This window comes from Pleurodeles waltl, chromosome 4_1 (assembly GCF_031143425.1).
Source record: "Pleurodeles waltl isolate 20211129_DDA chromosome 4_1, aPleWal1.hap1.20221129, whole genome shotgun sequence".
Lineage (NCBI taxonomy): Eukaryota > Metazoa > Chordata > Amphibia > Caudata > Salamandridae > Pleurodeles > Pleurodeles waltl.
In genome coordinates, this window is record NC_090442.1 from 624,257,793 (window position 1) to 624,272,697 (window position 14,905).

General features: G+C 42.2%; 1 protein-coding gene across 13 annotated transcripts in view; it reads left to right on the plus strand.

Annotated features, from left to right (window-relative positions):
• SLC16A7 (solute carrier family 16 member 7) overlaps positions 1–14,905 on the plus strand; it is a 475,851-nt gene that overhangs the window by 311,488 nt on the left and 149,458 nt on the right. The window lies entirely within an intron of this gene.

Below are 14,905 nucleotides of genomic sequence, written 5' to 3' on the forward strand. Positions count from 1 at the left end.
CTAAGCTCTACATTGTGTGTGGCTATCTAGGAGCAATACACAAAGCCTATCAGCTACCCCTAGTCGGTGACCCAAAGACAGGCTGCAGGCACTACATAGCGAAAGCATTTTCAAAATTGTAATTTGAAATACGACCTTACCATAGGAGGATTTTTCATGACAATTCTAACGACACCAACATGAACTGCTTACCTGGTCCTATTTGGAAATCACAGCTTATTAAATGTAATGAGGTAACTCCAATGATATCCTAGGGTGGACATAGGCCTTATAGTAGTGAAAAACTAATTTAGGTGTTTTTCACTACCATGACATGTAAAACCTAAACACTCATACCCCATGTTTTAAATACACTGCACTCTGCCCTTTGGGCTGTCCAGGGCCTACCACAGGGTGACTTATTTGTAATTAAAAGGAAATTGTGGACCTGGCAAAAGGTTTATTTTGCCACTTTGGGAGTGACCCTGCAGAGAGGGCCAGGACCAACAAGTAAAAAACCAATTTGGAACAAATGACAACATCTTTGAATTCTGAAAACGTTTAGTCGTGCATGTCTTGTGAGATGTAGAATTTATGATTATAATGTGCCGACATTTGCAGAGAAAGACTGAAGGAACGGTGCATGTTGATGTACCAGATTCATGAAGCTGACCCATGTCCCCTGTCCCTTGTTGTCAGAAACCTTTCTCCTCCCCAAGACTAGGTGAATATTGCATTTTAATAACCTCATTTAGAGTGCCCTTGAAAACCCAGGAATTATCATCAACTTTCCAGTTGCCTCGGAGGCGTAAGGGAATACTTCATAGTTGATTTAAAATATATGTAAAACATTTGTGTTAAGTTGGCTTGGGACTTGCATACCAAGAGGAGCGCATTGTGATAGGAATGGGTATTAATAGGATGACACAAGTACAATGAAAATCGAGTTTTTCAAGTCACACATCAGGAAAATATTTATGAGTGCCTCAAGAATACCAGCAAATTTGCATAGTCCCTGGAACTGAAATGGCATGTTAAAAGAAGATTTTAAACCGGATATTAGCAACATTCAAAACACAAGTGACAATATGCATTTTATTGACAAACAATACACCTTTCTCCAGACATCTTATTGATTTTTTTTAAGTGAATGCTTTTAATGTTCTTTTGTTTTCATGTGCTGCTCTTTATTTGTGTTGCCATAGTGTTTGTTACTTGATAAGTTATTGGGAAACATGCTAAAGGTATTAAAAATAAATGTATTTCAGAAGAGACTCAGCCATTGCAGGAGCAAGCAGAATTCTGTTAACAGTGAGGAAAGATGGAATGTGAGGTCTGATGGAGGTAATTTGTAGAAGGCCTCCGCTGCGAAGAGGGTAGAAAAATATTTTGAAAGAATAACAAAATGCAAATGTTGGAAAAGCACATTCAAAGTACCAACACTAAAATGATAAGTAGGAAGGCTTCTGACATCTTCCACAATAACAAGACGGGAAAGACTCCAGCAGAATGCTGGTCTGTTTTTTCATCGGGCGTGAAGAAGATCCTCCATGAACTCCTCGCATTTATAAGACTGCTAAAATAAATACCTGGAGCTATGATGTATCACAAGAAATGCTCACTGCTTTATTTTCCCTACACACTAAAAATAGATCAAGATATTTCTTTTCATTTGCGTTGAGAATTAGCCTTGTATACGTGATGATTAATTAATACAACAGTTCCATGCTATTTAGCTCTATAATTTGCGGGAGAATAAATCAGCACCATTACTCCCTTTTGTGTGTAAAAGGCCTTTTTATTGGAAACAGGTGCACTCACAATTTACTGCCCTTGGCCTTTTACCTTACAAAACTAAAACCTCGCTATACATAATCTCTCATATGAAATTACTACCCCCTCCCCTACCCTACTCTTCCCCCTCCCTTCCCCCCCTTGAACTTGCCGCTCATTAGTCCAGTCCTCCTTTCTTACTGCTCCTGTTTAATCTGTCTAGTACCTTAATAGTCAGATGCTAGCGTCTTGAGCGTGCAGGTCTCCAGCTCCTAAATCTCCATATGTTATTTTCGTAGCCTTGCTACTGTCCACCCTTGTCCAATCTGCAATTGTCTTGTCATATTTTCTTCCCATCTGTTATCGTCTGTCATGTGCCCGTTCTTGGTCTTCGCCTGTACCTGTTCCAAGTGACAAATACATAAGATCCCCGTGCACCCCTTTCCAACAGGGCTTACAAACTAAACCCCCTGAAGCCCCCCCCCCCCAGGGACTCCTTACCACTATGGGCGGGAGGGAGGGAAAAAGCTGCTGCTCACCCACCACTGTGTCACCATACAAAATGGTGACCGTTTAAAATGTCCGCCACATTTATAGAGTAGCCTCAGGCTACCAAAGTGCTGCCCCACGACTCCCAAAACGGCACCCAAAACGGTGCCAATGGGCTGAACCATCTCCTGCAAACTTCCCTGGGGGGAGACTGTCAATATCAACACTCCCCCCAGGACCCCCTTGCAGGAGAATAAATCAGCACCATTACTCCCTTTTGTGTGTAAAAGGCCGCTTTATTGGAAACAGGTGCACTCACAATTTACTGCCCTTGGCCTTGTGCCTTACAAAACTAAAGCCTCGCTATAGATAATCTCTCCTATCAAACCACTCCTCCTCTACCCTAACCTCCCCTCTCTCCTCCCCCACTTGAACTTGCCGCTCATTAGTCCAGTCCTCCTTTCTTACTGCTCCTGTTTAATCCGTCTAGTACCTTAATATTCAGTTGCTAGCGTCTTGAGTGTGCAAGTCTCCAGCCCCTAAAGCTCCATATGTTGCCCTGCTACTGTCCACCCTCGTCCAATCTGCAATTGTCTTGTCATATTTTTTTCCCATCCGTTATCATCTGTCATGTGCCCGTTCTCTGTCTTCGCCACCAGAAAAGGAGAGGGGCTGACCGCAAGGAAACCCCCTCTTCTTTTCTGCCCCCCCAATGGACACCAGTCCGCCGCTCCCCAAGAGTGCTTAGGGTTCCTTAAACAGCCTCTGTAACACCTCTTTTATTTGGAGCAGGTACAATTCCATGCCCACGAAGGACAGGAGTACACCATCGCCCCTAAAGAATTCCTTGTCCTCAAACCTGATATTTGTATGCTCTAAATATGTAAAGCCCTGTTCTGAACAATATGTGTGCATCTCCTTATTGATCTTCCTCCTCGGTTTTTCAATGGCTCCCGGTTTTCGTGCTCCCCTCCAAATTCGCCGAGGGACAAAAGCCGTCCAAACTACATGGTAACGCTGCCACTGCTGGCGCAAAACACTTAAATCCTTCTTCATGTGTTGCAAAATATCCAGTCCTGTCCACTTGACAAGTGTACATCTGGGCAAAAACCCCTTCCCTTCATTCTTTGCAGTGTCTCCAAAAGTTCCGTCCAACGCATACCCCCTTTTCCCTCCCACCTTACACGGTATAATTCCCAGTCCAATCCTAAGCTGTCCCCTAGTGAAGTCGACCGCGCCTGTCTCCACGCCCATTTGACAAAGGAATGTCCCACGACCCAGATGGATATGAACTGCACCGCTGGACCCGGAACAGAACCTGTAGCAAGAAAAAATATGTTACCTCTCCGTTGTCGCAACCCCCTGTCGCACATACCTCTTATATGCATTCGATTTCCATCGCCCCAACGCCAACATTGCTGCCTTCTGCCAACCCCGTAGGCCTGCCTCTGTCGCCATGCCGATTCTAAAGGAATGGGTTCCAAACTGCGAGGCCTCCATCCCCATAGTCCTCAAGCATGCCCTCAAAACCGCAAGCAGCTGGTACGCTGAAACCGCGTCACCCCGCAAATGACAAAAAACCCCAGCATTGTCTTCCCTCAACATCGCCTTCATTTGCAGTGCCAGTTGAACCGGACAAATTTCCCGCACATGGTAGGCCTTCATGAACAACTGCCTTCCCCTACCTTGTTGATCTGTCTTTGATCGCCGCAAATGCACCTCACCCGCAATGAAATACACATCTCCTCCCACCAGATACCATCCGATAACCTGGAACCTAAAAGCTCTGATACGTGGAATGCCCCCAAAAACATCCGGGACATAAGAGTCCGAAACAAAGCGCCTTCCGCTTCATCCCTAAAAATCACCGCTGTAGCCGACATAAGCTGTTTCAACATACCCAATGTAATCGGTTGCCATGCCTGAACTCTGGCTCCATGCTCCTGAGCCCAACCTTCCAGGATGCGCTGACCTAACTCCCCGCCGACGGCGCAAAACCCCACAATAACTTACCCATAAAAGCAATACTTGCCAATTTCCCTGCAATGGAAACCTTAGACAATCCTTTGTCCACCATACCCATAATGAAATTGACTATGTCTCCCACCCGGTCCTGCTCCAGCCGCCGTCGCCGCGCCCCCGACTCCACGAAATCCTGCTAGGCCCTTACATACGTTCGCTGAGTGGAAGGTGCCAACAAATTCACAACTAATCGCAGAATCCTCTGTCGCCTACGTTCCAAAGTGCCGCCGGCATAGTAGTTCTGCTCAAGGGTTCGTCCGCAACCAACCCATGGAACCTCTCCCACTGCGAACGAGATAACGCATCCGCAATGTCATTATTCAGCCCGGCACATGCCGCGCCCTGAAATAGATATCACGCCGCAAACATTCCAACACAAGAACACGAAGCAGCTGCAACACCTGCACTTCTCTAGCCGACTGCCGATTGATCACCTGCACCACTGCTAAGTTATCCACACGAAACAGTACTCGTTTATGCTTCAACCATTGGCCCCACACACACACCGCCACCACCAAAGGAAACAGCTCCAAAAAGGCAATGCTGCGACCTCCCGCGCGCCATGCATTCGGCCACTCCTCTACACAGAACTTGCCCTGCCTATAGATTCCAAATCCCAACGCCCGACGCATCCGAGAAAATCTGCACCACTCACCCACCACTGTGTCACCATACAAAATGGTGACAGTTTAAAATGTCCGCCACCTTTATAGAGTAGCCTCAGGCTACCAAAGTGCTGCCCCATGACGCCCAAAACAGCACCAATGGGCTGAACCATCTCCTGCAAACTTCCCGGGGGGGAGACTGCCCATATTGGCGCTCCCCCTCAGGGCCCCCTTCCAGCCTCTCAGTGGTTTTCTTGAATACCCTTTGTTCCTGAGCCTCCCTATGACAGTTTTCTGGATTTAGTTCTACATGAGTTCACTTGATATCTATCTGTCTGTTTCATACTCCTCCCCCAGACCTCTAGTGATATAAGCTTTCCAACTCTGACATGATCTGTTCCCCACCCTGCATTTCTTCTGCGTCTGTTCTTGTCAGAATCTGAGTTTAGATACACACCACTATTCTGTTCAAGAGGAACATGTATCTGTCAAATCCACTTTACTTAAGATTTGTGACTTTTCTCAGCTTAATGTCTTCATGATAGTCTGAAATGTTGAAGTTTAACAGCTTGCAGTTTTGTATTGTGAATCGTTCTTATTAAAATCCTCAATTTTGTTTATCATTGTTCTACTTTTTTTTTAAAGAAAAATACGTTTTCCTCATTTTTATAAACAAAACTTTTTTACAGGATTCCTTGAGGTTAAATTACAACTCTTTGTGGAAGCCTTCATCTCCATCCTCAAAAGAGGGGAAAATTGGAATGTCTAAATGTATCTTTTATACACTTCAAGTTATTTATTAGAGCAAGTGCCTTCCTTCACATTACTTACTTTTTCTTAATGGCCCTTTCAAATTGTACTAATATAAATTATGGTGATATTGGGCTTTTTAAAAGTTACTGCAGTTTGAACATTAGTCACAGTATTAAAACTGCTTATATGTAGCTCTGAATGTGAGCCTGATATCAGAAGATATGGTGTCAACTGGTAAAATTACGTAGCTGTGGCATATGGTATTATAATTTAGTTAGTTGATATACATTCTTCTACGGTAAACTGTGTTCTGAAAGATGAAATTAGGTTTCAGATTTAGGAACAAAGGGGGAGATGTACAAAGCTTTTTGCATGGCGCAAACTGCGAAATTCGCAGTTTGCGCCATGCAAAACGCGCATCGCAAAGCACATTCCCATTTTGCGAGTCGGTACCAACTCGCAAAATTGGAATGTGACTCGCAAATAGGAAGGGGTATTCCCCTTCCTATTTGCGATTCGCACCGCGATGCAGAATTGCTTTGTGACCGCGGTCGCAAAGCAAATCGCAGTAAGCGCCCATGTGAAGTGGGTGCTAACTCATTCGCAAAAGGGAAGGGGTCCAAAAGGGAAGGTGTACCTAAGGGACCCCTTCCCCTTTGTGAATGTTGCCAAAAATATTTTTTCAGAGCATGCAGTGGTCCAATGGACCACTGCCTACTCTGAAAAAATGAAACCAAATGTTTTCATTTTCTCGATGGTATTGCAACTCGTTTTCCTTTAAGGAAAACGGGCTGCAATACAAAAAAAAACTGCTTTATTAAAAAAGCAGTCACAGACATGGTGTTCTGCTGTCTCCAGCAGGCCACCATCCCTGTGAGTGCAGGGAATCGCAAAGGGGTCGCAATTAATATTAATATTAATGAGGTGGGTCTTTGCGACCCCCTTGCGATTCGCAGATGGTGTCAGGGACACCATTCTGCATATGGTTTTGCGACTCGCAAATTGTGAGTCGCAAAACCATTGCTACCTACATCTGGCCCTAAATCCGTTTCAAGTTTGGTAATTTAATTAAAACGATTATAAATTATGCAATTTAGTTCAACTGATAGAAGTTAGTTGTCTAATTAGAAAATGTTAGTATATTTAAAGACATGCACAGTATGTGCAAAACTGTTGAAAAAGATGTGCATTATTATGAAGGCATTTTCCCAATAATACTCACATTTTCTACAAGTGAAAATTGTAATTCATTAGTACGGAACACATATACAATTATATAATGGTGCTTCCCTTAAAAATAAGAGTACATATTGACAGTATCCAAGATAAACAAGAAATGTATGCAAAATTGTGCAAGCCCAAAGTGGAATAGAGTGCTATTACTAATACTATCACAGACTGTGTCTCAGATACTGAGCTACTACTCTGGTTTGTTGTGGATTTTGTTCTTGGGGACGGAATCACAGCATATGACACCTGGAAGCAATTTTCAATCTGGCAAAACAATCGACCAGATAACTCTGAACCATATGCTGTAAATATGGTCAATGGTAAAAGGCTACACCTTGACACATTATGTATAAAAACAAACCTTAGAGTATCAGAACCTGCACAGTTATACTTAAATCACGTCTGTCACTGGAGCAGTACAAAAGGTTTGCACTAAAAAGCAGACATCCTTTTTTCATAGTGCATATAGAGTGTAAACTCACATGGGACTTAATGATGTAAGGCGGCGGGGGCAGTGGTGTTAGGAAACCCTAAGCTTCCTCTACAAGGACCCTCAAATTTATGAGCTGATGGGGCTCCCTTTAAGTCTGGAAGCCTGGGGCCCCCCACACTGCTGGGGTGTCCGTTAGGCCCCTGGAGGGGAGCTGGCAGTCTTTGGGTGAGTCTCCAGCAAGGAATCTGTATCCCAATCTCTCATAGTTTAGATAGAGTGAGGCAATATCTCAGCTAGTAGCTCCCAAGGGTTGACTGGGATTATGGTGTGCATTGATGACTGAGTGCAGAGGTAGTTGTCATGGAAATTGATGAAGTGGGATACTGTAATGTTTTTACTGCAGTTTTGTTATAAGTTAGTACTGGCATTCAGTGTGCTTCATAGGCTGTCCCAAGTATTGTAAAGTGAAGCAGTTAAACAAAACCAAAAATCAAACAGTTATAGTGTGGAGTAGATCTGGATCTGTTGAAAAGTCTAACATACATTAGTGCCAAGCTGCATGTGGTGTTTTATAGACAATAGCTTCAACGGATCATTTAATGAGCACATTGAAAGCCACTAGGATCCAACGATGTAGAGGACCAGGCCAGTAGAGGAGATCATTGATGTGTCTAGCAGTTTCTTTTACTGAATTAACTGTTTGGAATTTGGTGTTTGATCTAGAGAAACAGAATGCTGTCATAGAGGTGTAAGGGAGACTTGGTTGATTATGGAGCAAGAGGTGATACATGAAATGTTTCTTAAAATGTCCTGGGAAGCTCTGAAAAGTGTCTGCCACAGAACCTGTGGGAGTCAGTGCTGTACCGACACACAACTTTGATGGATTTATACAATTCACCATAACACTATAGGAGAAGATGTCTACTTCTTTATAACTGTGAGCTCTAGCTCCCATCTACAACAGTGCTATTTCACACAGCAGACTTCTTTGTTCACCTTCAACAGATACATACACACACATAGACATATGTTGTGTCACCTGTGCAGCACCTATGACCCCAGCTGCACAGAAAGGGGCCTTATTTTAAATGATGGGCCATAAAGCAGGCTGGGACAAATCTAGCAATCAGTCAGATATTATCAGGTTGAGCTAAATTTAGAACCTACTTGCCCCTTCTGGCCAGTTGACAAAGAACAGGTGTTCTGTTCACTCAGAAAGTGAAGGACCAATAAAATGCCTGTAAATCTTAATTGTTTTCTTGTCACATTTGCTCTGTGTTTAGAGAAAGAGGTCAGGTGTCAATTTACTTCTCTGACCACTGAGTTCTAGAATTTTGTAAAGTGAACTGTTTGACCTGTTGTACAAAAAGTGTAAAATGAAAGGCTGCAGGGTTTCAGATTCTTCCTAACACACAACAGTGAAATAGCTAATAAGTCAACTGTACAAGCCTTTCAAAATATATCTCAGTTGTTGTGAAAGCCCATTTTTTGTACTTCTCTAGGGTGTAAAAATATTTTAATAGGATGAAAACAAACCAGAGCACTTTACTTGGTGATGTACAAATGATAAATGTTTTCCAAAACTTACCTTTCACTTTCTTTCTGGTACAATATGAATGGGAACAAAATACCTGATGTGTGGAATTTCCCAACGAAGTTTGGAGGGCTCCTGCTGACATCTACAGTGAGGTCACAGAGGGACTCAGAACAATGCTATTAACAATCTTGCTTGTTATTGAAAAAAGAACACTGGAGAGAGGGTGATGTTGAAAGGCAGCAGTGAGAGTATTAGAAACATAGAGGGACTGCAGGGCGAGATGATGCTCTTGATCAAATAAGAGAATGTCATGGGAAAGGAGTTCCAAAATATGAAATACTATAAGAACTATGCATGGCATTTGTGGTGGGTATGGTTGGTTTTGTGAGAGTTGCTGGATGTCATAGGCTCAGGGGCTTTTATTTGCTGCTTGAATTGGAGCCCATGAACTCTTTGCTGTGCCACTGCTTTAAAAACAAGAGCAGCAAAACAGTATTTAAAAAGATAATTCTTAACAATGATTGTTTTTTTTTTTAACCAAAAGAGGACTTACAGATACATTGCATATCTGTAGTAAGCATCGTATGAGAAATAGCTATACAAGAGAGTTGTAACTTTTTTGAAGTTTTCCAGTTCTTTTTAGGTCAGGTCTTCTGTGCCACTTCAGATGGCTGAATCATATTTGACAGGTAGGGGAATTGCAAGAGCTTTTCCTTGGCGTTTTTGGTAAGGGTGATTCAAAGGGGATACAAGTGGTTGAAGTCCCTCCCATTAGAAGGTGGAATTGCACAGTTGTTGAGAGACAGGCATTATGCTAGGAGGGCTGCATCTTTTTCACCAATTTCCTCATAAAGCATAGTGTATATCTAGGGGTATCATCTTTTCTAGGGCACAAGCTAAGAGGGGGAGGCCATGATTTCTAACACCACAGCGGAGCTCAGTATGAGTGGACAGTTCTATGGCATGGCCGAAGTACATAAATATCACTAGGTGCTTTTGCCTGCTTTCATTCATTTTTTAAATATCAGTTTCTTTCTTTGCATATTGTTTTGAATGTCTCTTTGTACAAAGATCAGGGACTCCTAAAAAGTCTAGGCACTTAACTGGGGAGCAGAATAATGTTGCTGTGGGTATCAGAATGGTCAAATCCTCTGCTGGCCTCTCCATCTGCCATTCCAGTGTTCCAGTGAGCTATTTACTTTCCTGGAAGCGAATCATAGTGCTGTCACCTGGTCCTACCATGAAACTTAATGGTAGAGGAGTGGAAGAAAACACATGTATTGCTTCCTTCCAGTATCTTATCCATGATGGGCAAAGGCGAATAGGTGAAGGTTGCCTTTCAGGGCACTTAATTAATCTGTAAGCAGCAGCAGAGACATTTTCTCTGTTGTTTTGGGAAGCATGCTCCGTTGAAAGGCGCACCAGGTGCTCTCACTGGTAAATACAGGGAGTGCAGAATTATTAGGCAAGTTGTATTTTTGAGGATTAATTTTATTATTGAACAACAACCATGTTCTCAATGAACCCAAAAAACTCATTAATATCAAAGCTGAATATTTTTGGAAGTAGTTTTTAGTTTGTTTTTAGTTTTAGCTATGTTAGGGGGATATCTGTGTGTGCAGGTGACTATTACTGTGCATAATTATTAGGCAACTTAACAAAAAAAAAATATATACCCATTTCAATTATTTATTATTACCAGTGAAACCTATATAACATCTCAACATTCACAAATATACATTTCTGACATTCAAAAACAAAACAAAAACAAATCAGTGACCAATATAGCCACCTTTCTTTGCAAGGACACTCAAAAGCCTGCCATCCATGGATTCTGTCAGTGTTTTGATCTGTTCACCATCAACATTGTGTGCAGCAGCAACCACAGCCTCCCAGACACTGTTCAGAGAGGTGTACTGTTTTCCCTCCTTGTAAATCTCACATTTGATGATGGACCACAGGTTCTCAATGGGGTTCAGATCAGGTGAACAAGGAGGCCATGTCATTAGATTTCCTTCTTTTATACCCTTTCTTGCCAGCCACTCTGTGGAGTACTTGGACGCGTGTGATGGAGCATTGTCCTGCATGAAAATCATGTTTTTCTTGAAGGATGCAGACTTCTTCCTGTACCACTGCTTGAAGAAGGTGTCTTCCAGGAACTGGCAGTAGGACTGGGAGTTGAGCTTGACTCCATCCTCAACCCGAAAAGGCCCCACAAGCTCATCTTTGATGATACCAGCCCAAACCAGTACTCCACCTCCACCTTGCTGGCGTCTGAGTCGGACTGGAGCTCTCTGCCCTTTACCAATCCAGCCACGGGCCCATCCATCTGGCCCATCAAGACTCACTCTCATTTCATCAGTCCATAAAACCTTAGAAAAATCAGTCTTGAGATATTTATTGGCCCAGTCTTGACGTTTCAGCTTGTGTTTCTTGTTCAGTGGTGGTCGTCTTTCAGCCTTTCTTACCTTGGCCATGTCTCTGAGTATTGCACACCTTGTGCTTTTGGGCACTCCAGTGATGTGGCAGCTCTGAAATATGGCCAAACTGGTGGCAAGTGGCATCGTGGCAGCTGCACGCTTGACTTTTCTCAGTTCATGGGCAGTTATTTTGCGCCTTGGTTTTTCCACACGCTTCTTGCGACCCTGTTGACTATTTTGAATGAAACGCTTGATTGTTCGATGATCACGCTTCAGAAGCTTTGCAATTTTAAGAGTGCTGCATCCCTCTGCAAGATATCTCACTATTTTTGACTTTTCGGAGCCTGTCAAGTCCTTCTTTTGACCCATTTTGCCAAAGGAAAGGAAGTTGCCTAATAATTATGCACACCTGATATAGGGTGTTGATGTCATTAGACCACACCCCTTCTCATTACAGAGATGCACATCACCTAATATGCTTAATTGGTAGTAGGCTTTCGAGCCTATACAGCTTGGAGTAAGACAACATGCATAAAGAGGATGATGTGGTCAAAATACTCATTTGCCTAATAATTCTGCACTCCCTGTATGAGGTCATGGAGGTCACGTTCTCAGGACTGGAAATGTAGTGTTGATGTTGTAGCCACCACTTCTGAGAACATTAGTAGAAAGCAAGTTCAAATTATCTAGACTAACTGAGCATGCCATGTCTGCATTGGCAGTTCACTTATGTTCCTACGTTCAGAGTTGAGCAATGAGCTGTAAGAGGAAGTTTGTTTCATCTCACATTTATATGCCTTCCTTATTTGAAATATAATTAACCATATTCTGACAGATCTATGTGCATGCATCCTCACAGAGTGCCTAAAACATGTTGTGTGCTCTTATTTAACTTGGTTTGCAAAGAATGTATTTATTTGGTGGTGTATTTGATGTAACCGTGTCCCATATAATTCACTGTTTTAGCTTAATTAGAGAGGTCGTGTTATACCAAATAATGTGGTTAGAGTTTGAACACTTACAGGAAAACAGACCAATAGAAACTAAAATCTAGCAAATATAAGTGATCCAAAACCCATTTAGTGGAAAAGCAATTTAATAGACATTCAGTTTGGTAAAAAAAGCAAAAAAAGACTGAAGATGCCTGGATATTATTAATTTACAAAATGAAAAACAAAACTGATTAAAAACAATTATGAATTCTCACGAAGCAGAAATAAATAAACCAAGCAGCCTTCGAGCAGCTCTGCCCCATCACTTGAAGTGGCACCCAACACACGTAATACACTCTTGCCCTACTGTCCCAGGCCTAAGGCTCACCAGCGGGACTTGGTAATTACGCATGATATACTCCACTCTCATCCTGAGCAGACTCCTTTGTTGCAATTGTCATAGTTAAGCTTCATTTGCTTTGTTACTTTTTTCTTTCTATGTTTTCTTAACCATCATATCAGATGTATGCTGCTAAATCATCATGATATGCTGTCACTTCTGGGGGATCACGGATTATTATATTGCTTTGTCCATGCCATATCATTTGTTTTCTCTCCTGTAAATAATCAATAACAATTTTTTTTTAAAAGAGACCAAGCACAAGGAGGCAGGGTAAGAAAAGGTTTGGGATAATAAGGAGTGTATAGGCAGTTCCACAAAAAACTGAAAGGATTGGGGGCATGAGTAAGGGGGAATAAATGCAAAAGAAAATGACTTTGTGGCGGTTAGAAGTGCCTTGCCTCAAAAAAGCAAGGGGGAGAATGGAGGAGAAGGAACTTGGGAGGAAAAGGGAGTAGAAAGAGGAAAATGAACTCAGAGGGTATCATGGCAGGACAGGATTTGTTTTAAAAATTAAGTGATATGGTAAAGAAAGAGGAGTGAAGGAGAAAAAATATATGCAAAGCATGTGGGAAAAAAGCTGTCTAAATGTGAGGCATTTTGAAAGCTTAGCTGACAATGTGCTGTACTCATTGCCTACCATTAGCTATGTGTTTTGTAACTCACAGTTGTTTGCTTTCTATTTGCTGGCTGTGTTTGTTTTATGCTGTCCAGCATATCTTTGTTCCTCCAGTGGAGCATAGCCTGTTTACCACCTGTCCCACTGGTTCCTTGTATCCATAAACAAGTTCTCACTTTCTGGGAACTCTTTTTTTCCTTTTTATGAGGCACTCCAAAAGAGAACATTTGATTTAATTCATCTCCCTTCTATATTAGTTCAGGAAGCAGTAGTTGTGTTGTATTTCTTTGAAAAGGCTTATTACCTCCTATCTTTCTGCTTGACTGATTCTACTTGCCAACGACAATTTGATAATCAGTTTTGCGTGCCTATGAGGTAGGAAAGAGGGAAGGGTGCTTAAACATCCCCAAAATAAACATGCTGGAGTTCAAAAGTGAATGGGTAATGAACAGGTTTTATCATTTTGCTTTTATATCTTGTCACATTTCCTTTGCTTTCAAAGACATAGGACAAATGATAGGCTGTGTCTTCTTGGGAGTTTGATTTTTACTTTTCTTTCTCTGACTTTAAAGAGAGAGGATTATGCTAATATCTTTCTGGTTATAGGAATGTGAAAAGGCTGTAGAATGCTATTTTTTCGAGCATATAAGATACATGTTTATAAATTAACTGCAAATATTTCAGAAAATATTGGAATTAAAAAACACAAATGAAGCACTTTTTGTTGTAATTCTGAACTGTGATGAAAAAATCAGTACACTAGGTGATGCTTATTTTCATACATTGCTTGTGTTCTGTAAATCTCTGTCTGAGCAAATGTAATGGTCATTCAGTTGAAAATGTGTTTGTTGTAATTGCAGTGCGCTACCACACCATGCATGTTCCACTCTGCTTCACTCAACTCTACTCTACGCCATCCACCCTGACACTCTGCTCTACTCTGTGCCAATCCATGGCACTCCACTCTATGCTAATCCACTCTGTGCCACTCTCTTCTATGCCATTCCACTCTGCTCTATGCCACTCCAGTCTACTCCAATCTGCACCACTCGACTAAACTCCAGTTAACTCTACTCCGCCACTCTACTCCACGACACTCTGCTCCGCTCTACACCATTACACTAAACCTCACCCTATTGTACTCCACCTGACTGTACTCCACGTCACTCTAATCCAGACACTCTAGTCCATAACACTTTAGTCCATGCCACTCCAATCTATGTTTCCAGATTTTGTGCAACTTTATGCCACTTTACTCCACAGCACTCCACTCCACTTCACAACATGCCATTGTACGAAACTCTACATCACTCTACTCCACTTTGGCACTTGACTCAAGGACACTCTGCACCACTTTACAAAACTCTACTCCACTCTACAACACTCTTTTCTGCTCCACTCTACCACTGCCCTCTGTGACACTCTACTCTGTTGTAACCTATGACACTTCATTCTATGGTATGCCACTCTATGATACTCTACTCTGTCACTGCAGTCTATTACACTGTACTCCACTCTATTCTGTGACACCCAACTCCACTCGACTCTCCACTATGCCACTAATTCTTAACCATACTGAACAGCAGCCACGCTTGTGTACAACAAGGCTAAACACATTAACAAATGCCAATAGTCTTGCCTAGACAAGCTCCAGAATAGCTTTTCCAGTGCTTGTGAAGATTGATGGCATTCACATCTACAGTTAATCTTGGA